Source organism: Cetorhinus maximus, chromosome 5 (genome assembly GCF_964194155.1).
Source record: "Cetorhinus maximus chromosome 5, sCetMax3.hap1.1, whole genome shotgun sequence".
NCBI lineage: Eukaryota > Metazoa > Chordata > Chondrichthyes > Lamniformes > Cetorhinidae > Cetorhinus > Cetorhinus maximus.
The window spans coordinates 33,846,931-33,869,196 of NC_135883.1; the positions used below are offsets into that span (position 1 = coordinate 33,846,931).

Sequence of the window (22,266 nt, forward strand, 5' to 3'; positions counted from 1 at the left end):
GCATGGTTTTGTTAAGGGGAGATCATGCCTGACCAATTTGATTGAATTTTTCGAAGAGGTGACCAGGTGTATAGATGAGGGCAATGCATTTGACGTAGTCTACTTGGACTTCAACAAGGCTTTTGATAAGGTCCCACATGGGAGACTGATAACGAAGGTAAGAGCCCATAGGATCCAAGGCAATTTGGAAAATTGGATCCAGGATTAGCCGAGTGGCAGGAAGCGGAGGGTGATGGTCGAGGGGTGTTTTTGTAACTGGAAGCCTCTATAAAATGGGGTTCCACAGGGATCAGTGTTGAGTCCCTTGCTGTTTGTGGTATATATAAATGATTTAGACTTGAATGTAGGAGGGTTGATTAGTAAGTTCATAGATGAAATTAAAATTGGTGGGGTGGTAAATAGTGAGGAGGATAGCCTTAGATTACAGGAAGATATAGATGGGCTGGTCGGATGGGCTGAGCAGTGGCAAATAGAATTTAATCCGGATAAGTGTAAGGTGATGCACTTGGGCAGGACAAACAGGGCAGGGAAATACACAATGAATGGTAGGACCCTGGGAAGTACCGAGGATCAGAGGGACCTTGGTGTGCATGTCCACCGGTCCCTTAAGGTAGCGAGACAGGTAGATAAGGTGGCTAAGAAGGCACATGGGACACTTGTCTTTATTAGCCGAGGCATAGAATATAAGAGCAGAGAGGTTAGGCTGGAACTGTATAAAACACTGGTTAGGCCACAGCTAGAGTATTGCGTGCAGTTCTGGAATCCACATTATAGGAAGGATGTGATTGCACTAGAGAAAGTGTAGACGAGATTTACCAGGATGTTGCCTAGGCTGGAGAGTTTTAGTTATGAGGAGAGATTGGATAGACTGGGGGTATTTTCTCTGGAGCAGAGGAGAGAGGGGGGACATGATTGAGGTATAAAATTATGAGGGGCTTAGATAAGGTAGACAGGAAGGGACTTTTCCCCTTGGTGGAGGGATCAATATCCAGGGGGCATAGATTTAAGGTAACGGGCAGGAGGTTTAGAGGGGATGTGAGGAAGAATCTTTTCACCTAGAGGGTGGTAGGAATCTGGAACTCACTGCCTGAAAGGGTGAGGGCAGAAACCCATGGCATACAAGGCTATGAGCCTGGCACTAGAAAATGGGATTAGAATAGCTAGGTACTTGTTTGACCGGCCCAGACTCGATGGGCCGAAGCGCCTTTTTTCTATGCTGTAGACCTCTGTGACTCTATGACTATTTTGGTACCAAACTGGCACCCAAAGCACCAAAGCTATTGAGCCATTTATGGTGAAGAACGTGCCCATGGAACTCAGAGATGTGTGCTGCTGTCAGATGGGGATCAGACTACATCCGAGAAGGAAGAGCTGAAATTCTTCATAAGAAAGATGGGTGCAGTCGCAGGCAGGTAAAACTTTACTCGCCGCCCGCAATGGTGGCTTTTCACACCATTTTGTCCCAAGTCCGCCGCATTAATTATGCATTCTGAAAAATACACCAGTTCGATGGTGGGTGGGTCCCATTTGCCCACCACACAATCACATCGCCGCCTCATGACACGGGGTGCCACATTTAAAGTGCAGCCACGCGCACATCTCTCAGTGCTTCCAGACCAGGACTGCCACACAGAAGACAGGCTGGCCCTGAAAGGGAAAAAGCATCCCCCCGCTTGAGTGACGCGTCCTTCAAGCATCTTTTGGACACCGAGGAGGCCCACCGTGATGTCCTCCGCCCCCAGTCTGGCCACAGGTAGATGCATCACCAATCCAGCTTGGGAGGCGGTGGCAGTGGTCGTCAGTGCCAATGCCCTGTAAAAAAGGACAGCCACCCAGTGCCATTACAGGATGAATGGTCTGATCCGTTCTGCCAGAATAAACCACTCTTCTCATCACTCTCAACTCTCACACTCATAAACCCATCACACATCCACAGTGATCTCACACCTCAAGGGACAACACCACTAACTCACACACATACCTCACATCTCCATCAGGCTCATATCCTCTGGATCTCGCGTCCTCATCCCGTCCATGGCTCCACTCGCCACACAAACATTCCATGCAGTGCCATGTGTCCTGCTCACACTCTCTCCATCTGTTTTCATGCAGGAGAAGCTGGCTCACATCAACAGGGAGAGGTCCCAGACCGGGGGTGGACTGACCCACATTAGGCCCCTCACACACTTTGGGGAGCGTGCCATCATGCTGAATGGTAAGGACGTGACCGTGCCTGCGGTGATGGTGAGGTCGGCGGTGAACACCCACATGAGAATCTGGCCCCACATCATCCCTCTCTCAATGCAAATGCGAGTGCTCTCTCTCCTCCTTTTAACTCTGCTGCCATACACTACCTATCTCTACTTTGGCTCACAGGGAGCTCTGCCAAGCAACTAACTCATTCAGCCAGCCAGTCCCTCAACTCCATCCAGGCCCTCATCTGCAGCCAAGGGGACACTTCCTCCATTGAAAAGCTTGAAATAAGCAGACTGGAAGACCCGTCAGAGCGCTTACCCACACCCTCCACCAGCGCAGAGACATGCACCTCTGTGGGACCGAGATCTACAGCAGGCTCGGGTTCACAATCTGGTGGCCACTGCAGCAGGAGGCAGGTTCTTGTGAGCTCCCCAGCACTCGGAGGACTGCTGGGGAAGAGGCATCTGTGGGGTCCGAGTCAGATGATGAGCCTCTAGATTTGGCCTCCCAACTCACCCTGGAGGGTCAGTAGAAGGCGTGGGAACATCACGCAGAGCTGTTGGGGGCCCTCAGCAGAGTGACACATGTGTCAGAGGAGTGCTTCCGCCTGCTCTCTGATGAAATGGTGCCCAGATGTGCACGTATGGGCGTAGCCAATAATGCAGATGCCATGGAGACTATTATGACACAGCAGTTGGTAAAGGCTGAGTTATTTAAAATCCCAGAGGGAAACTTTAAACAACTGTCATAAGTTATATTTTCGATTGGTATATTTGAGATACAGCTCTGAATTGAGGAATAAAAACCACCAAGCCTCAAGAGGTTTCTTATGTAAATTAAATTAAACATTTATTAATTTAACAACAAATTTAAACACATACACATGTCTACAAATTACTACCATAATAACTCTTAAACAAATCGCCAAATTAATTACTCCCAGGTAATCTCCCCCAAAGCAACAATAACCCATAGACTGAAACAGACACCAGGCAAAGCACATTTTATCTTGCAAATTCAAAATGAGATCCCTTTCAATCTATGATAGGGCTTACAGGCTGCTTAGATATGACATGCCTCTGACCTACACACACAAAACTCTTTTCTGTATATACCTAGCCTTCCCTCTGAATGCAAGTTCTCATTGTATCACCGGGCCCTTTGAACTCCACCTCTTCTAACAATCAAATCCCTTTCACAGTACCAATTTTATTAGTAATTTAAACATATTGCTTGGTGTCTCCTAGCTAGGTGCAAGATTTCACCACCAGTCTTTGAATGGTTTATTCAGCAAAATACAAATGTACTCTTTGCCTTAACTTCCTTCCTGTTTAACATCTCAAAACTACTATACATCACAGCACCCAGACTAGCTGGCTTTAATCCAGTTAAGACACACACACTCACACCCACAGACACAGACCCTACTACAAGTCCAATGTAAAATAATTTCCAATAACATTATATACATTAACATCTTCATGACAAGACCCTAGTCCAGCAGAACACAGAGATGTCTGCAGACCTGCACTCTATCATCGTGGGCAAGTCCCTGCAGTGGTAACGCGAGAGGGGAATGGGACACCTCACTGCCGGGGCACCGCGATGTCCATCCAGGTGCTCCTGTCCCTCAAGGAATTAGGTTGGGGCACCCAGGAGGAGGAGGAACGGCAGCTGGACACCCCTAAGTCATCCTCTCAGGAATCTAGGAGGCTGTCCTCTCCCTCCGGGTCCCCTTTGCCTGTGAACCCTCAACCTCTTTCTCTGTCATCACAGAGGGAGCAGCTGGCCAAAGAGATGATTCTGGAGGGAGCAGTGTGTGTGTGTGTGTGTGTGTGTGGGGCGGAGCCTTTCAGAGTCTCGTGCAAGCACATTGGTTCTTCACGTATCATACTCACCTCAATGTCCTAAGCATATGTAATGCTGCCTTCTGGGGTTCGCTTTCAGTTGTCCATCTGAGCTGACCTGCATCTCTGCCCACCCACTGATTACACTCCCAATGCAGCAACTGATCTCGCCCACCACACTGTCGTTGCACTTTCGTTTTAGACAGCATAGTCTGGATTCAGTTTTTCTGCAGCTCCCCTTCTTCTCCCCTCCCCCAGTCACTCACTTACTTTTCCCCAACACTGTTGATCCCCCTGGCATCACCTTCCACCTCCCCTCTGTGACCTACCAGCCACAACCCTTTTCCTTCGAGGATGTCCAGGTGAATGCATACGTTCCCTTCCATCCCGGAAATCTCATTCCCATCCACATTAACCTCCTCGACCTCCTCCTTCCCTGCTGCTGTTGTTCAATGTTTCCACCAAGAAAGGTTGCCTGGAAAATCAACTCCATAACATTCAGACACCCTTACATTTTCCATCATCCTTAGTCCTTCCCTCTTTCCAGCTCCTTCCTCCACCCTTACTTCTTCCTTCAGCCTTACCCCCTCCCCTCTCCACACTCCTTCCTCCCCACAGACTCCCCCCCCTCTCCACACTCCTTCCTCTCCCCTGGACTCGCACCCCTAATACCTCCCACCCCTTACACCTACCTCCCCAGTTGTCGTCTTCTCCCCATTAACCCCTCCTTCCCCTGTACTCCCACCCCATCCCAAACTCCCCACCTGACACCTTCATTGCCCCCTCCCAACCTCACCCCATCCTGACAGCTTCATTACCCCCTCCCAACCTCACCCCATCCTGATACCTTCATTGCCCCCTCTCAACCTCAACCCACCCTGACACCTCTTCCTCTCCCAGTCGATCCTAGATCATCCTCTCCCACCCCCCCAGTATATCTTCCTCTCCCAAACTCAGCTGGACATTTCTCTCCACCCCCTCGATCATCACCCGTTGTGAGCAGACCCTCAATGATGACTTTCCAACTTCCATGAGCTCCTTCACAGTGGAACCATGTCCATGAGAATCCACCCAGCATGCCATGGGCGTTCCTCCAGGGTCCCGTTGGTGTCGGGCTCCAGAGCATCTCCCGCCCCTCGAATGTACCCTGGTGGGTAAGTCCCAAATTCTGCATGTCACACTTGTCAAGACGTGTTCTACACTGGTGTGCTTTCCTGCTGATGTGGACGGATGATCCAGCATGGGGGGGATGATTCCAGTGGGCTGGCCTTATACTGATATGCAGATGTATTACAATGAGGTCCCCGATGTCCGATGACGAGGAACGTGACCCGCCATCATCGGGCTGAGCGTACGATCGCAAACTGGTTTCACGACATTGTGAAACCGATTTTTGGCCTCCTCGCCATATTGTCCGCTCATGTTGCCGAGCACCCCCGACGCAAGCGTGTGCGGACGATTCCACCCAGAGCTTTGAAGGAATTTGTGGCTGAGTTTAATTACCTATATGCTGTGTGTTCTGCCGAGCCGATTCATAAGATCTGTCTTTGCTACATTGCCATATAGTGTGTAGTTTATAGTTTAGAAGCAACCACAATTTGTCTGTTAATTCATGGTCAGGATTTTCCAGTCCTGCCGTGGCATGTCTCCCCCACCCCATCCCCCACCCCGGCAGGTGCGGTGAGCCATTTAAACCTCCATTCAGTTCAGTGGGACCAGAACGTCCATCGGGCGGGGCGGGGTGGGGGTGGGGCAGGGGGGAGGGGAGTTGGGGGTGTCCATAAAATCCTAGCCCATGTTTACCTTATGGTGATTCTGGATATTTGAGTATAGGAGGTTATCTAAGATAGCATTTGGCGTTTGCTCTATTTGACTCTTGAATAGCAAAATTTCTTCTGTTTTAAACCGTAGAGTCTGGTGGCTTCATTCTTTTACTAAATAACTGGGATTTCAGGTTTATTTATTTATTTTTAAAGTTACTGGTCTCTACTGACATCATAATAACCTGCAGTTGTTGTTATGATGGGATGGATATGGTTTCACCACAATGGGAAAGTATCTCTAGTGCGGAGATTTTTGCTGGTCTTTGCGCCTCGGGCATTTTTAGTAATACTCATAGGATTTCCGATCCTAATCGGAAGATCTGGGCCCATTTCCGACCTGATCAGACAAAGAAATGCACACTTACCATCCTCTGATATTTCAGGGCAGTCTTCCAATGGAGGATTCACATTCCGCCCAGTGCAGTGAACCTTGTAAGGAGCAGCGTAGAGAATCTGCACAGAAACCACACCCCTTTTTAATGGCTCTAGATGCCTTATTCCGGTAAGTAAAGAATTTAAATGTCCCAAAGCTGCTTTGAAAACAGCTACAGAGAGAAGGTTAGTGTGTAAGGTAAGTGGTAAGGGGCTAGGGTGGATAAGGGATAGGATGGGTGAGGTAAGTGAGCAAGGGGTATAGAGTGGGTAAGGGATAGGGTGGGTGAGGTAAATGGATGAGAGTAGGGTAAGTGGGTAAGGGGTAGGTTGGGTAAGGGGGTAGGGTAGTAGAAAGGTAGGATGGTAGGTGGTTGAGGTGGGTAAGATGGCGGTGGTTGTGGTAGGTAGCATGACTGGCAGGGGTATAGGTCAATCAGGTGGGTAGGTTGGCAGGTGGGTACGTGGATGAGTAGGTAGGTGGGTCAGGGGGGTGCCAGGTTGGGTCAGGGGTTCATCATGTCAGGTCAGGAGGAGTCATGCGGTAGTCGGAGGGTTAGTTGAGGAGGATTGAGTGCTCGTAATTGAGGCAGTCAGTTGTATTGCTACCCAGGTGCTAGAGCAGGTTTTTTCCTGTCTAACATTTCCTGTATAACTATCCAGGTAAGTAAGTCAGAGCTGTCCGAAGTCTCCTACTCTAAATCTGAGTTGGAGACTTTTTCAGAGGGTCCTGGGAGCAGGGGAATAGCCCATCGGAAGTTCAAACTTCCCTGGAAAAATCCAAATGGCGTCCTTGTGTTGGCAATTCCAAGGGGTCCCATCGCACATCTTCTGGGGTACACCCAGTCTCCCACTATCCAGAAACAGGAAGAGCTAACCCTTTATTGCCATATTTTGATGATAATTTCTCTGAACAGTGGTTCAATGTTTTAATGTTTTTCTTGAACTCATCAGTTGTCCCAAGATGTTGTTTCTAATTTTGCAGTTAATTTGAAGCTGGAATTGAAAATGAATATTGCATAGAAACAAGCCCTGAAAGAGTCATTTGTTGATTGGAGGCCAGCACTCCCTGTGCTGTAGTAACTGCCAAAGTACATTGTATTGCTGTAAAAGAACCACTTCTGCCCCTTTCAGAGTCCTGCAGCTGTCATGAATATTAAAAGCCATATCTCTTCACCTCAGCCCTCCACTTGAGGTACAATATGATGTGCCCAGGGTGAAGACTCTTGCCAGTTACCTCGGTGAATATACTTAACGTCCACACGTATAAAATAACGTCCATTTTATCACTTCTGGTGACACTGTACACAAAGCGGCAGACTCAGAGCTCAAACAGCTCAATATCAGTTAGTTATGGCATGACTGTACATCACATCTACAAATTATGACAAGGGTCTGATGGTATTCCTACAAAAATGCAGGATTTTGCACCCTGTCAATTCATCACATCTTCTTCACAACTTAAGTGTCTCCTCTTAGTTATAGTTATCCAGAAGATTTTTCTTTCAGTCTGAAGAAATGTATCTATGATACAAAATTTGTCTGAATCTCCATTTTAAAAAGAACAATAAATATAGCAATCATACACCTGGAGAACAATTATTCTATTACAGTGTAATCTAGATATGATCAACTTTTTCTTGCAAGAACGGTACTTTTAAAAAATTCTTTCATGGGACATTGGCGTCGCTGGCTAGGCCAGCATTTTTATTACCCATCCCTAATTGCCCTAGAAGGTGGTGGTGAGCCGCCTTCTTGAACTGCTGCAGTCCATGTGGTGTAGGAACACCCACAGAGCTGTTAGGGAGGGAGTTTCAGGATTTTGACCCGGCAACAGTGAAGAAACGGCAATATATTTCTAAGTCAAGGTGATGTGTGGCTTGGAGAAGAACTTGCAGGTGATGGTGTTCCCATATATCTGCTGCTCTTGTCCTTCAGTGTGATGGAAGTCATGTGTTTGGAAGGTGCTGTGGAAGGAGCCTGGGTAAATACCTGCAGTGCATCTTGTAGATGATACATATTGCAGCCACTGTGCTGGTGGAGGGAGTGAATGTTGGAGGTGGTGGATGGGGTGCCATCCAAGAAGACTGCTTTGTTCTGGATGGTGTCGAGCTTCTTGAGTGTTGTTGGAGACGCACTCATTGAGGCAAGTGGAGAGTATTCCATCACACTCTTGACTTGCGCCTTGTAGATGGAGGATGGGCTTTGGGGAGTCAGGAGGTGGGTTATTCACCACAGAATTCCCAACCTCTGAACTGCTCTTGTAGCCACAGTATTTACATGGCTAGTCCAGTTCAGTTTCTGGTCAATGATAATCCCCAGGATGTTGATAGTGGGGGATTTAGCGATGGTAATGCCATTGAGTGGCGAGGGGAGATGGTTAGATTCTCTCTTGTTGGAGATGGTCATTGCCCGACATTTGTGTGGCGTGAACATAACTTGCCACTTGTCAGCCCAAGCCTGAATGTTCTCCAGGTCTTGCTGCACATGGACAGGGACTGTTTCAGTATCTGAGGAGTTGCGAATGGTGCTGAACATTGTGCAATGATTGTGACAAGCTGATTCTAAATAATATGATCAGCAAAATAGGATATGTCCAGAAAATGGTGAGCATAGTTGTGACTGATTAGGATAGTAGAAACAAATCCACGAGGTACCTCACTGGTCTGCTTTTGACGTGATATTGTTTTAAGGTTCCTTTTCTGTTCAGTAAACACTGAAGTTTTCTTCAATAGCTGGCCATAATTCAAACTTCTATCTCAAAGGCACCTGAAACTGTTTCAATTAGCACAATCCATTCCTTCAGAGCAAGAGGTTTCATTCTGTCTCCTCTGAGCAATTAATAATTATTATAATTATGGATTTATCAGGTTGGACAATGGAAGTTGCTAACTCAAGCATTTCAATCTTAGTAAGGATCTATATCCAGTCATCTCTGTTCCTGAGACCCTGGCAGAGATGGCCAGAGGCAAACTGCTACTTTCCAGTGATTTGTTACCTATGTTAGCATGATTTCACATTTAATCCGTATGTTAAGTTGTCAGCTGGAACATATGCCCCAAAGTTAGTAACCTGATGTGCACAGATGGTTTGACAGAGAGCAAATAAAAATAAATTAAAATGGCACACTGCTGCAATCCAAGTTGTTTCTTCCCAGAGCAATGGGATACAGCTGTAATGTAATTTGCACATTGCGATTTTCCAATACTTATCCATTTGCTTAGTGAACAGCAAATCTTAGAAAGCTCCTCCATCCGTCTTACTGTATTTGTCTCAGGAGGTGAAATTACAAATTTGAGAGATCTTTTATCACTGTGAGGGCTTGTGCCTATTGTCACTTTTCCTTGACTTGATGTTGGGTGCCTACCTAATCCCAGTCATCAGAAATGATGGAGATGGGGAAGAAATGAACCACAAGTATACAATAGCCTTTTACAAGACTTAATATTAAACTAATTACAATTAAATGTATTCTTGGAATTTGTTTTGTGAGCTGCTACATACAGGCCTTAAGGAATGGTCAACATTTTAACCATCTTCAGTACCTCTTTGCCCAACACCCTGTAAAGTCCGAAATCAAGATAGTCCCAATTAATCAAATTATGTTTTTCTCCAATTAACACACTAATGGTTAATCTTAGACAATGACTAAACTTGACTCTGTCCAATATTATATTCCATGTGTTAATTTTAATAATTCCATACACCCACTTAAAGAGAATGCATTATAGACAGATAGAACATGGAAAGAACTATCAGGACATGTGTATTTTATGTGCTGAATGCTGTTAAGTATCCTTCAGCTAATAGCAATTTGGGCTTATTGGACTATACATGTGTTTACAAATAGTGTTTCCATGTTACAGAGATTAACATGGATCAATAATAGCTGATTAAGGTGTAGTTGACTGAGGTCTACCCTTCTTAGTCTGCTGTAATTTATGATTTATTGGCAATCTGAACAGAAAGGGCAATCAAAACTCTTCTTACCAAAATGACCTGTCTTGTAGCCGCTATCAATCCATGAAACATAATTGTGTGTAAACATGTTAGAATGAGGTGCTCATTAACTGATTTTATCACAATGAAGTAAAACTTTCTAACCTCTATTGTTTACGGTAGATAAATCCAATAGGCCACATTGGAAACAGGCTCAACAATAAGAACAAATCAGGGTACACCACAGAACATCAAAAATATGCAAAATGATTTAAATTAAATAAGGCTACTAGGGCATAGAGGCCACATAAGATGCCAGGAAAATAGTCATATGTTTTCCCAGCAATTCCAAGTTAGGAGGTTAGATGTAAACTGCAAGCCACCAAAAGGTAGAGTACTACAAATCTGAAGTGGGAAGGAAGAGCCCAAGTTTGAAAGTAACTTCTCATTTACTGGCCCCAATTTTAACAGCTGGTGGCAGGGGAATGGGTACAGTGCGGGCAGCAAACCCAGGGAACCCTGGGAAATGGCCAATCTTGACGTTAGGGCCTAATTCCAATAAAATTCGTCAGAATCCAGCTCAAAACCATTCATGTAGGTTCATTAGCTGGCCACGGGCAAGAGCAAAGGATCACAGGCAAGAATGGTAGAAATCTCTGGGAGAGAGAGGTCATGGAGTATTTGTTTTCTAACTAGCGTTGATTAGCTTTCACAGTGTTCATTCACAAAATCAAGCTGAATCTTGGAAACTTCTGAGATGCTTACAGAGGAAAAGCTGAAAACGGACCACTGAAATCTGCCCAAAGCACTATTTTCAATAGTGAAGCACTGATCTTAAAGGCATTTTAAAGGTGCCTTGCCAAGTAAACCATGTATTTTGGACATTTTAATATTAAAATGGGCTCTATATTTAATTATTGCAAATAATGCCAAACATTATAATCTCCCATGCTTACAAGAGCTGACAGGCATAGAGGATTGTCAAACTATTCATATGGCGGTAGAGATGGCAAGTGAGAAATATTGCTGTTATAGAAGAAGGTTTATGACATTGAAAACAAGAATCGCTTGTTATGAATTGATGAATTCCTAAAAGTATTTTGAATGTAACAATTAATAATTGTTTAATAAAGAAATTAAAATTTAAGTAATAGCCAACCAGTTCAAATTTCTCCAATCTGTGACAGAGGGGCCGAGGAAGCCACGGCAGATGAGAGTGCCGAAAGCTGCTCAGGACCCTCACTCTCCTCCTCAAACTCCTCAGTCCAGAGTAGGCTTTCACGCAGCCTAGAGGGGGTCAGCTGCTGGGGTGCAGCTGGCAACACAACCAGCCACTGTTGGTCCTATTGTGGGTATGCAGCACCTCGCATACTTCATGGAGATCAACGCTTACATTATGAATGGACTGATCCAGGCTACTGAGTGTGCCTTGTACCCTGTGCAGGATCTCAAGCTGCCCCATGCACCCTAGTTACTGGCTCATGTGGCTGTCCATGAGGTTGGCCATTCTCTCCTGAAAAGAGCTCGTGCTCTCGAGCCCTTGAGTGAGTTCATGAACCTGTGCCATGGAGTTCTCCCCTTGCCGAGCATGAGCTCACATTGCCTCCATGATCTCTGCCAGATGTCCGCCCATCTGCAGTACTGTTCCATATACTGAGCCCCAAAGAGTGACTCCTCAGGCTGCCGGAGCATCATTGTGACTGCTGCCCCTCCTCCAAGGGGAGCTGTCCATGAATGCCTCTTACTCTGACACCTCCCCCTCCACCCTAGTGCTGTGTGCCTCAACCAGTGACTCCAACTCTAATCATGCATGAGAACCCACAGATATGCAAGTACCCATGTAGGGGGATGGTGTACTCGTCTGATGTGATACTGCACGCTCTGACATCTCTTCCTCCTCCTAATGCCCAAGGAATGACCCGGCTCATGGGGGTGGCCATAAGCCTCTGAGACCTGTGTGAAACACAAGAGATGATAATGAGATTTCACCTTTCACATCTTAGTGGTTATACAGACGTGTCACCATCAGCGCCATCCAGTGCTCAGCTTTCAGTGATACGATGCTCACTGTAAGGCCGTTCCCTGCAGCCATATTTGCATACACCTTCTGTTGGCCCCCAATCCACCTCCTCCCCTTGCCATCATCATCTTCAGCAGATCCCTCCCCTAGCACTTAACACCATCACTCTAACCATTGAAAACTGCTAATGCATATGTTTCCCAGGGGTTGGGAAACTCTGCAGTGAAAGGGAGGTGGCAGCTGCCACTCTACAAGGTAAGCAGTTGTTTCAGTGTTCCATAATGGCCAGGAGGAGCAAGATTTCTTTCTCAGACCCCTCAAGGATGAATTTGGCCTCCTCCAACTCTGCCAATCATAGGCCTCTCACCAGCTTTCGTTGAGCTTGGATGGTGAGACCCAAGATCCCCAGATTTTGGGCCTCAGGCCTCATTATAATGGAGTCAGCCTGGTGACTTTTGCTGATGTTGCTGATGCAGTATTCACCGCCTTTTGGAGTTTACACAGGGATGTAGTTGGCCTTCTGCTTGGTTGTGATTCATAATCCATTTAAAGATTAATTATTAGTCCAGTGTGTAGGTTTCAGTTTATGGGGAACTAGGTTTGCTAGTGGAAACCTAGGGCTGCAAATTCACAGCCCTTTGACCAGGATCGTAATATGCTGGGTGGTTGCCTTCCATCTGGGATTCTGGAAAGCCTTGTGAGGTGTACAACTTTTAGCTGCTCAAAAAAATGCAGCAACACTGAGGGTGATGGGAAGGACCTTTCCAGGGCTGAGATCTGATGAGTGCAAATTAAATGGTCAGTATAGAGAGTCCAACTAGGCTTCCAACCATCCAATTGGCAGTTCTGGAACATGGCTTGGATTCCGAAAAACCTTTTAAGAAAGTAATGATTACTTTACCTGATGGGCAGGGAGAATTATTTTTCATGGGGACACAGCACTTTCTAACCACATCCTCACCCGAAAAGCAGACAGACTTCTGAAGAGATTCTCAGCCTGCTGGACAAACATGAGACACTCCCCCAGAGATGTAGGTAAATGCCAAGGTCATGTAGATGCATGGATCACCCTTTGATTCTGGGAATCTTGACGAGGTCAGAACTGTAGGCCCCGGGGGGTCACGTCCCAACATTTACGATGCAAGCAGTATAAATTTTTGGCCTCCTTGTCTTTCACTGTTTGCACAAGTTAAAAAGGTTGGGAGAAAACCTGAACTGTAATATCTTGTACCATCCCAAAAATGGAAATTGACCACCTGCTTCTAGTTACATATGGAGGAGAAGGAGACAGTTACACAGAAGAGGATAGGTCGGAGGCTATGTTGTAGTAGGCAATAAATGCAATACATCAATGTTGTCATGGCTAAGTCTAGGATGATTGGATGACTGAAAGCCACACCAGCTGAGCAGGAATAACAACCATCATGCAACTGCAACAAAGATACTCAAACAATTTCCAAACCTCATTTATTGATTTGTTGTGAAAGACACAGTTTTGCATATTTAATTCAACAGAGAATCCAACACAGAAAGATTTGTGAGGCTTAATTGATTTATAAATTCATATGACTTATAACTATCATTATGTTATTCAAAAATTAAAATGTCTAAAGGATCTAATTCAAATCAGTCCTGACATAAACATTGCTTGGCAAGGAAGTGTTCACTGATAAGATGCTTTATTTTGTCTGTATATTTGCAATCTCTAAGACTGCAGTATATAACAAAAGCCCGCTCATTATTTATAAAGTTCATTAAACTGTGACAAAGAAGAAGGTTACACTGATTAGATATTTGAAACTTATTACTTTATTCTTTTCAATGTAATCAATTAATTTCATCTCCTGAGACTGTAATTTTTTTTTTCAAACGCAATTATATTTAACAGCCTGCTGATTAGGCAAAAACAGAAATAATTAATCAGAAAATTACAAAAAAGAATTAATCGTCACCATACATGGTGAAAATTATATCCTCATCTGTTTAACAATAATGAAATGTTACTAACAAATACATTAGTCTAGATGCAAGAGGAGTACACAAACTGCTTGATTTTTTAAAAAATGTTAATACATTTAAAATAATCATTGATGAGCATCTGAAAGCTGCAGCTTCATCTAAATGCATATTGATGACTTTACAGGATGATTGCGCACCAGTTCTGAAAATGTCCCTTCAAGATGTTACTTTGCCTTTCATTCAAAGTGTTCTTTATAGAATGTATAACCCTACAAGTAAACAAAGTAAGGACTATTATAGAAAAGTAGTTATGTATCATTAGAACCCACGATTGCACCTGGTAACATACATACAGGGCTAGGGAGAGAAATCATGGGCCCTGGTGCGTCTCCTGTTTCTGGGCCCCTTTCCTCACCGCCCCCGCCATCCCATCCCCCAGCCCCGGAACCCTCCACCTCAACCATGCGTGCTATTATTTTCCCCTTTCAAGATTCACCAAATCAATTCACCAAACAATCGCAGAAAGGCCCTAGTAAAATGATAATGCCCACTGTTGGCATCCATACATCGTCCGATATTTATGCAGCATGGGTCATTAATATTAAGAGCAGCAATGATATAAAGCAGCGTTAATTTGTGTGCACCCTATTGGTGATCCCACTGCGACTGTTAAACAAACCAGAGGGGACAAATTTTATCATAACAGCATCGTGCAACATTGTTAATTTAACAGGAAACTATCCCATTAGCTATCGTGCAGACAATAACACTGATTTCAGTGACTGCCCCATAACATGTTCTGTACATTGCACTGTACACAGTGACAGTAACTTCATAAAATACTGCAGTTGCTGGAAATCTGAAATAAAAACAAAGAATGCTGGAAATACTCAGCAGACCAGGCAGCATCTGTGGAGAGAAACAGAGTTAATGTTTCAGGTTGATGACCTTTACAACAGTAAATTTATAATTTGGAGAAAGATCCAAAACTTACAACCCAGCTTGCAAGAAAACCATTAGATTTTGTTTTATATATTTCGACAACCTGTTCTGCATAGAAAAGAAAGGCCGTCTCTATACTGCAGCTCACATTGTTTCATTGTTGGTGAGTTGTAGTAGGGAAAGAAGGAGGGAGGGGAGGCAAGAAGAGGAGATCTGCTGCTGCCTGAGCTCCATCCCCCCTACCCGGACAGAAACAGCCAATGAGGCAGCTTACAGTTTCACCACTGCCCGCTGACCCCACCACGTGGCTGATGGCATAGGGCCGCAATGCTCAGAGAGAGAGAGAGAGAGAGGGAAGCCAGACAGACGGAGCCATACCCTGCTGCCGGCTGAAGAGGGAGGGAAGGAAGGAAGAGCTGCTGAATCTATCCGTTACACAGAAAACCCTCCTCTCCAGCCACCTCGGCAAAGCGGCTCTGGGTCCCTGCTTCACATCCTTCACTGTGCTCACAGCTCCCCCCTCCCACTGGGACCAGACGACAAAGGTAGTGGTGGGGCAACAGCAATCACTGGCCGAGTAGCCTGTCAATCGGGATGGTCTACATGCCTGATTGGCTGCTTTGGACACTGACCATCTAGAATGACAGACTACTCAGCCAATGAGCCCGGCCCCTCAACAGCCCCAGTGATTGGTACCATCTTCACCCCTGCCTCCCCTCTTCTGGGCCCTGCAAACAACTCAAATGACACTGCAAGCTTTTATTTTCTTTCATGGGGTATGGTGTCGCTGGCTAAGCCAGCATTCATTGCCCATCTCTAATTGCCCTTGAGAAGGTGGTGATGAGCTGCCTTCTTGAACCACTGCAGTCCATGTGGTGTAGGTACACCCACAGTGCTGTTAGGGAGGGAGTTTCAGTATTTTGGCCCAGTGAAGGAACAGAGATATATTTCCAGGTCAGGATGGTGTGTGGCTTGGAGGGAAACTTGCAGGTGGTGATGTTCCCATGTATCTGCTGCCCTTGTCCTTCTAGGTGATAGAGGTCATGGGTTTGGAAGGTGCTGTCGAAGGAGCACTGTTGAGTTGCTTCAGTCCGTCTTGTAGATGGTAAGCGCTGCTGCCACTGTGTGTTGGTGGTGGATGGCATGAATGTTTGTGGATGGGGTGCCAATCAAGCGGGCTGCTTTGTACTGGATGGTATCAACCTTCTAGAGTATTGTGGGGGCTGCACTCATCCAGTCAAGTGGAGAGTATTTCATCACATTCCTGACTTGTGCCTTGTAGATGGTGGACAGGCTTTGGGGAGTCAGGAGGTGGGTTACTCGCCACAGATTTCCCAGTCTCTGACCTGCTCTTGTCACCACAGTATTAATATGGCTGTCCCAATTCAGTTTCTGGTCAATGATAACACCCAGGATGCTGATAATGGGGGATTCAGTGATGGTAATGCCATTGAATCTCATTGGGAGATGGTTGGATTTTCTCTTGTTGGAGGTGGTCATAGTCTGGCACTTGTGTGGCGCAAATGTAACTTGCCACTTATCAGCCCAAGCCTGGATATTGTACAGGTCTTGGTGCATTTGGACATGGACTGCTTCAGTATCTGAAGAATCGCGAATGATGCTGAATATTGTGCAATCATCGGCGAACATCCCCACTCTGACCTTACAATGGAAGAAAGATCATTGATGAAGCAGCTGATGATGGTTGGGCCTAGGGCACTACCCTGAGGAACTCCTGCAGTGATGTCCTGGGACCTGTTGCTGAATAATTTACACCTGTGAAAATAATTAGATCTTTGGTATCCTGAACTGCTTCAGTAATGGCGTCTGTTGCTGGTATCGTCTACATTGTCACCGGACAAGCGCAGATAAATGCTACATGATGTTTATGCTTAGTGATTGCACTATTGTATCAATGCAACATTTCCTGCCTTGTCAGTGCAAAAAATTAGGACATTGAAAATTAAATCTACTCACTTCAAATAGTAAAAGGCAACTCACAAGTCTACAGGGATCACAACTTATTTTTCTGTTCCCAGCTGGCATTCCCTTTTGAAACCTGAGCGCAATTTTAAATTTGGGAGATGTGCAAAATTGTCGATATCAAATCAGCTTCCCAGGTCCGATTATCCAGCCACTTCAATCAAGAGTGATATATAATGGGTAGCTAATCATTGAGTGCCAGTTTTATATTACCTCACAAGATCAAAATTATCATCCCACATTAATTTGCACATTCAGTGGAGAATGTCTTTTAATCAAATGTTGAAATTCAGCATTAGTTAGAAACTAAGGTTTGTATTCTATGGCCCATAAATTTGGATGTGACATTTATGGGAAAATGAGTGTTGAGGGGTGGTGAGTAGGGATTCTCAGGGATGTATTCCTGTGCCTGAATCCTGCAACATGAGGTGCCCTGATTTTGGGCCTCAGGTTTCATTGACATTGAAGCAGATTGCAGGTAAAGGACAATTGATGATCAGGTGAGCGAGGAAGATGGATCTTCAAAAGGAGGAGGGTGTGGTGACTGGATTGGAAGGTCATAACAACAACGGGTGGAGTGGGAGGGGGTAAGCTCGGCGATGAGAGGTGGAGTTATGCTGCAATGGGAGAGCATGCACCAACAACCCCTGCCCACCCCAATCACCTGCAGTGGGAGTGGGGGATGAGAGAGTTGAGAATAGGGAGGACTTGGGAACGGTGGGTGTTGATAATCCCATCTCAGCAATCAATGTGTCACGTTACAACCCACATGATCAACTCATCTCTTCCCCCCCACCCCACCACCCCCCACCCCCCTCAGTTTCTCTTCTTTGCCTGCTCATAGGTAGCCTCCAGGTATTTCAAAATTGTCGGACAACAGCTGCTGGTACAAAACCGCAGACAAAAGTACTGAAGTACCGGGGGCCCAACGCTTATAAGATAAATGCAATAACATCTGCAAATGTCATATGGTCAGGTATCGCATAGTCAAATGTCATGTGGTCAGAATGTACATGTGACCAAATCTCCAGAATACCTCCAACCAGAGTTGGCAACCCTCATGGGCGATAGTGGTGATGTTCTTTGGATGTTAGCTGGCACCAGCTGACTCAGAACAAACCAATCTTGCAGCAGGGGCCCCAACAGGTGGTATGCCACTATTTACATATGCACAGGGCCCGACATCTATTTCAGGCATGGACATGGCATCCTGGTTTTTCAACCTTTACCAATATGGTCAGCAGTGTGATGACTTCCAACTGCACTGAACGTGCCCTTGCTGCCCACCATATTGAAGGCTTGGCAGGTCATCTTGCACCTGTAAAGCAGGTTTCCTGTGCTTTTTAGAACAATGAATATAGTTTTTAATAGCACAGTGCTACAATGAAATCTGCTTTCCAGTTACATTTTAGGCAATATGCACCACTGTAATATTTCACATGCCAATGTGACATACAATTTTTTCTGTACAGATACTAATTAGTGTTTTTGAATTTTAGCATATCTCAATCAGTCAAATATCATCCAAATGCTCTTTTGAATTTCCAATAAGAGAGGGAGTGAGAAATTGATTTGGTCCTGGCAATGCCTGCACTGTCCAGTCTTGAACAAAGCAATGTGACACAACAAGGTGGGCCACGCAGTATCATTACCTAAAGGACCAGGCACTGTGATTGCAGGTAAGTAAAAATTATAGCAAGGGCACATATGTATAATGCCTTTGTTGTGATAGCAGATCAGCTCAACATTAAGGGAGTAGAAGCCCTTGCTGTTGACGAATTTCACTGATCACTCACTCGGCACCTTGATGGTCACATGGGTGCAATCAGCAATGCCCTGCACCTGCAGGAATCCAGCCATGGAAGCAAATCCCACTGTCCTGTGCCTGCAATGCCCAATCTGTGTGAAATTATATCACCCAGCTCTCACAAATAGGGCGTTAGTGACCTGCAAGATGCAGTGATGTGCTGCACTTGAGAGAAGCCTCCAAGGTCTATTGCTGATCCTTGGAACAAGCCAGAAGTTCAAGGCTGCAGTGATTTTAATGGGTGCTGGCAGGGCATGGTGCCTAGTACTGTGAGGTCTGAGGTCTTCCTCAATGAGGGCACAATCCCCAGAAAGGTGAAGTCTGCTGCAGCATTGGTTCTCTGACATGTCTGGGTAGCTTCTTCTTTAGCGGTACACTCTATGCTGAGAGTATGGCCTTTGTTGCCTTCCTGTCTTCATTCCTCTCCTCTACCGTGCTCATGCCTGGGCCTCTGCATCTGCTCCTGAGGATGTTGATCCTCATTGCTACTCGACTCAATGACCAAGTACCTGAATCCCAGGTCCAGCTGTTCTTTGCTTGCAGTCAGCTACACTCACAATGTTTACTAAGCCCCCTGCTTGTGGCCCCACGAACCCCGGAGTGTCATGAACCCCTCAACAGACTGAGTGCATGCAGAACACTTACTCCACTAACTATGCTCACCTGATGGCAACTGTGTGTCAATGGGTGAGTGCCCCTCTCAGCCTGCACCCTTCAATAGCCATTCCTGTAACATTCCTAGCATTCATGTCACAGAGTACCAGGTAATGACCATCTCCAACAAGAGAGAATCCAACCATCACCCCCTGACATTCAGTAGCATTACCATTGCTAAATTCCCCACCATTAACACCCTGGGGGTTACCATGAACCAGAAACTGAACTGGACTAGCCATATAAATACTGTAGTGACAAGAGCAGGTCAGAGGCTGAGAATTCTGTGGTAAATAACTCACCTTCTGACTCCCCAAAGCCTAATCACCATCTACAAAGCATAAGTCAGGAGTGTGATGAAATACCCTCCACCTGCCTGGGGTGAGTGCAGCTCCAAAAACACTCAAGAAGCTCGACACCATCCAGGACAAAGCAGCCCACTTGATTGGCACCCCATCCACCACCTTAAACATTCACTCCCTCTACCACCGACGCACAGTGGCAGCAATCTGTGCCATCTACAAGATGCACTGCATCAACTCGCCAAAGCTTCTATGACAGCACCTTCTCAACCCATGATCTCTACCATCTAGAAGGACAAGGGCAGCAAATACATGGGAACACCATCAAGTCCCCTTCCAAGCCACTCACCATCCTGTCTTGGAAATATATCACCATTCTTTCACTGTCATTGGGTCAAAATCCTGAAACTCCCTCCCCAACAGCACTTTGGGTGTACCTACACCACATGGACTGCAATGGTTCAAGAGGGTGGCTCACCACCACCTTCTCATGGGAAATTAGGGATGGGCAATAAATGCTGGCCTAGCCAGCAATGCCCACATCCCATGAAAAAGTAAATAAAACAAGACTCTCATTGAATGGCACGGCCATGACTGGTTCCTCACTTGCATTGCTGTATTCTTCTATTTGCCCTGTTCCAGATCCAACATGGCTTCCTTGGCTTCCCACAAAAATTGCAGGCCAGCCCTTAATGAGCAGTCAGTAAGCCGGATCCCACCGGTCCCCTCGCCACAAAAGTTGCTGACTATCGAAATAGTACCAGAAAGCCGGCACATGGCCTGAGTCAGGAAATTACGCAAACGCCCACCTCAGTTTCTGCCCCATTTGGCCACCAATATCCTGTCCCAGGTATTTTGTACAATCTACCTCAATCCTGGGGGTCCTGTTTGTAGAATAATGGGTTACTAGTTATGGTAATGAGATAGTGAGGTGTATCATGATGTAACAGTGACATCAGCAGTCATGTGCAAGAGACTGAGAAGAGAAAATGGGATCATCTGTACAAGAGAGAGAGATGTACTTACCTAGAAGCCTAGAATGCAGGTAAATAAAGGAGTTTTTGAAGAAACCTGCTGGAGTTAGATCGACCTAATTCATTTATAAGTAGTGGGAAACCTTCCCAATCCAGAACAGGCCACAAGTTACTCAAAGAAAGATCCAAATAGTATTTAAAGTGAAAACCAAACCACAAACCATGGCAGCAACAGTGGTGACACCAATCTAACAATGATTTAATGCCATCGACAGAATACCCACAGGGAGAAATCGGAAGAAGACTTCTTCAAAGGAAGAATCAGAAGAATTACCTTGGTAAAAGGCACACTGAGAATTGGTAGTGATGTCAGCACCAGTCGAGCAGTCACTGGCCCTTCCGCAGCCATTTGCAAACCTCAAAGGTCCACAGAAAAGCCAGCGTTGGGAGTCGTGGAAAACCCAATTCCCCAGGTATCAAACAGTGTTGGGTTTGCATACCAACGAGCAGAAGCACCAGGTTAGTATCTACCTGTATGCAGTGGGGTCGGTTGCTGATGATGTCCTCATGAGACAGCGGATAGAAGAGATCTCTGCAGATTTTGAAACCGTCTTGAAAGCTTTCGATGCATACTTCAGCCCAAAATGGAACCTCGTAATCAAGCAAGCACGATTCAGAGATCCCAAAGGCCAGGGGAATCCATTGAATTGTTCTTTACAGACCTCTATAGGCTAGCCAGTTGTTGTGGGTATGATGCATTGAAAGACAAAGTTATTCATGACCGCATTGTTGTCAGAGTCCGCCACAAAAAGCTGTCAGTTCTTTTGCAGACAAAAGATGACCTAACGTTAGAACAAGCGGTTCAATGCATTAGACAAGCTGAACTTAGAGAGCAAAATCAGGTCATAATCCGTGAAAATGCCAAGTCTTCGGTTGAGTCTGTTAGTTGGGTAGGTCCAAAAGGCCGCAGCCCCACCCACCCAAAAGCCCGCCAAAACAGGGGAAATAGTGAGAAACATTGAGCAGCCATTTTAAAATGCAGAAGAACAGGACATTTGAAGCAGTTCTGTGAATCTAAATGTGCAATTAAAGGAAGAAAGCAGGAGAATGTCCATGAAAAGCAGACAATCCAGGAAAATGGGAATAAGGAAAGAAATGAGAATACAGATTTCCTAGGAAAAGTAAAGGGTCAAGAACAAAAAAATTGTTCAGTTGCTTTAGAAGCTAAAGGCTTTATAACTGTGAGTTCAGACTTGATACTCGAGCTGGTGTTACAATACTGGCGGACCATTTGGAATGGCTCAAAGCAGTAGGCATCCAGCCATCAAGAACTAAACTGCAAGCCCAAGTGGTACGGATCTTGAAATAAAAGGTCAGATAACCGTCACCCTTAGCCACAAGGGGTGAGAGATTACTGAGACCCTCTATATCTTGCACAATCAAAGCAC

The 22,266-nt window shown here is 45.6% G+C and overlaps 1 protein-coding gene across 6 annotated transcripts in view; it reads right to left on the bottom strand.

Moving 5' to 3' along the window:
- Positions 1–13,988: 13,988 nt before the first annotated feature.
- dcdc2c (doublecortin domain containing 2C) overlaps positions 13,989–22,266 on the bottom strand; it is a 247,501-nt gene continuing 239,223 nt past the window's right edge. For all 6 annotated transcript variants that reach the window (XM_078541685.1, XM_078541684.1, XM_078541686.1 and 3 more), the window contains one exon: positions 13,989–14,425. The gene's annotated coding sequence lies outside the window, so the exon portion shown is untranslated. The remainder of the gene's footprint in view (positions 14,426–22,266) is intronic.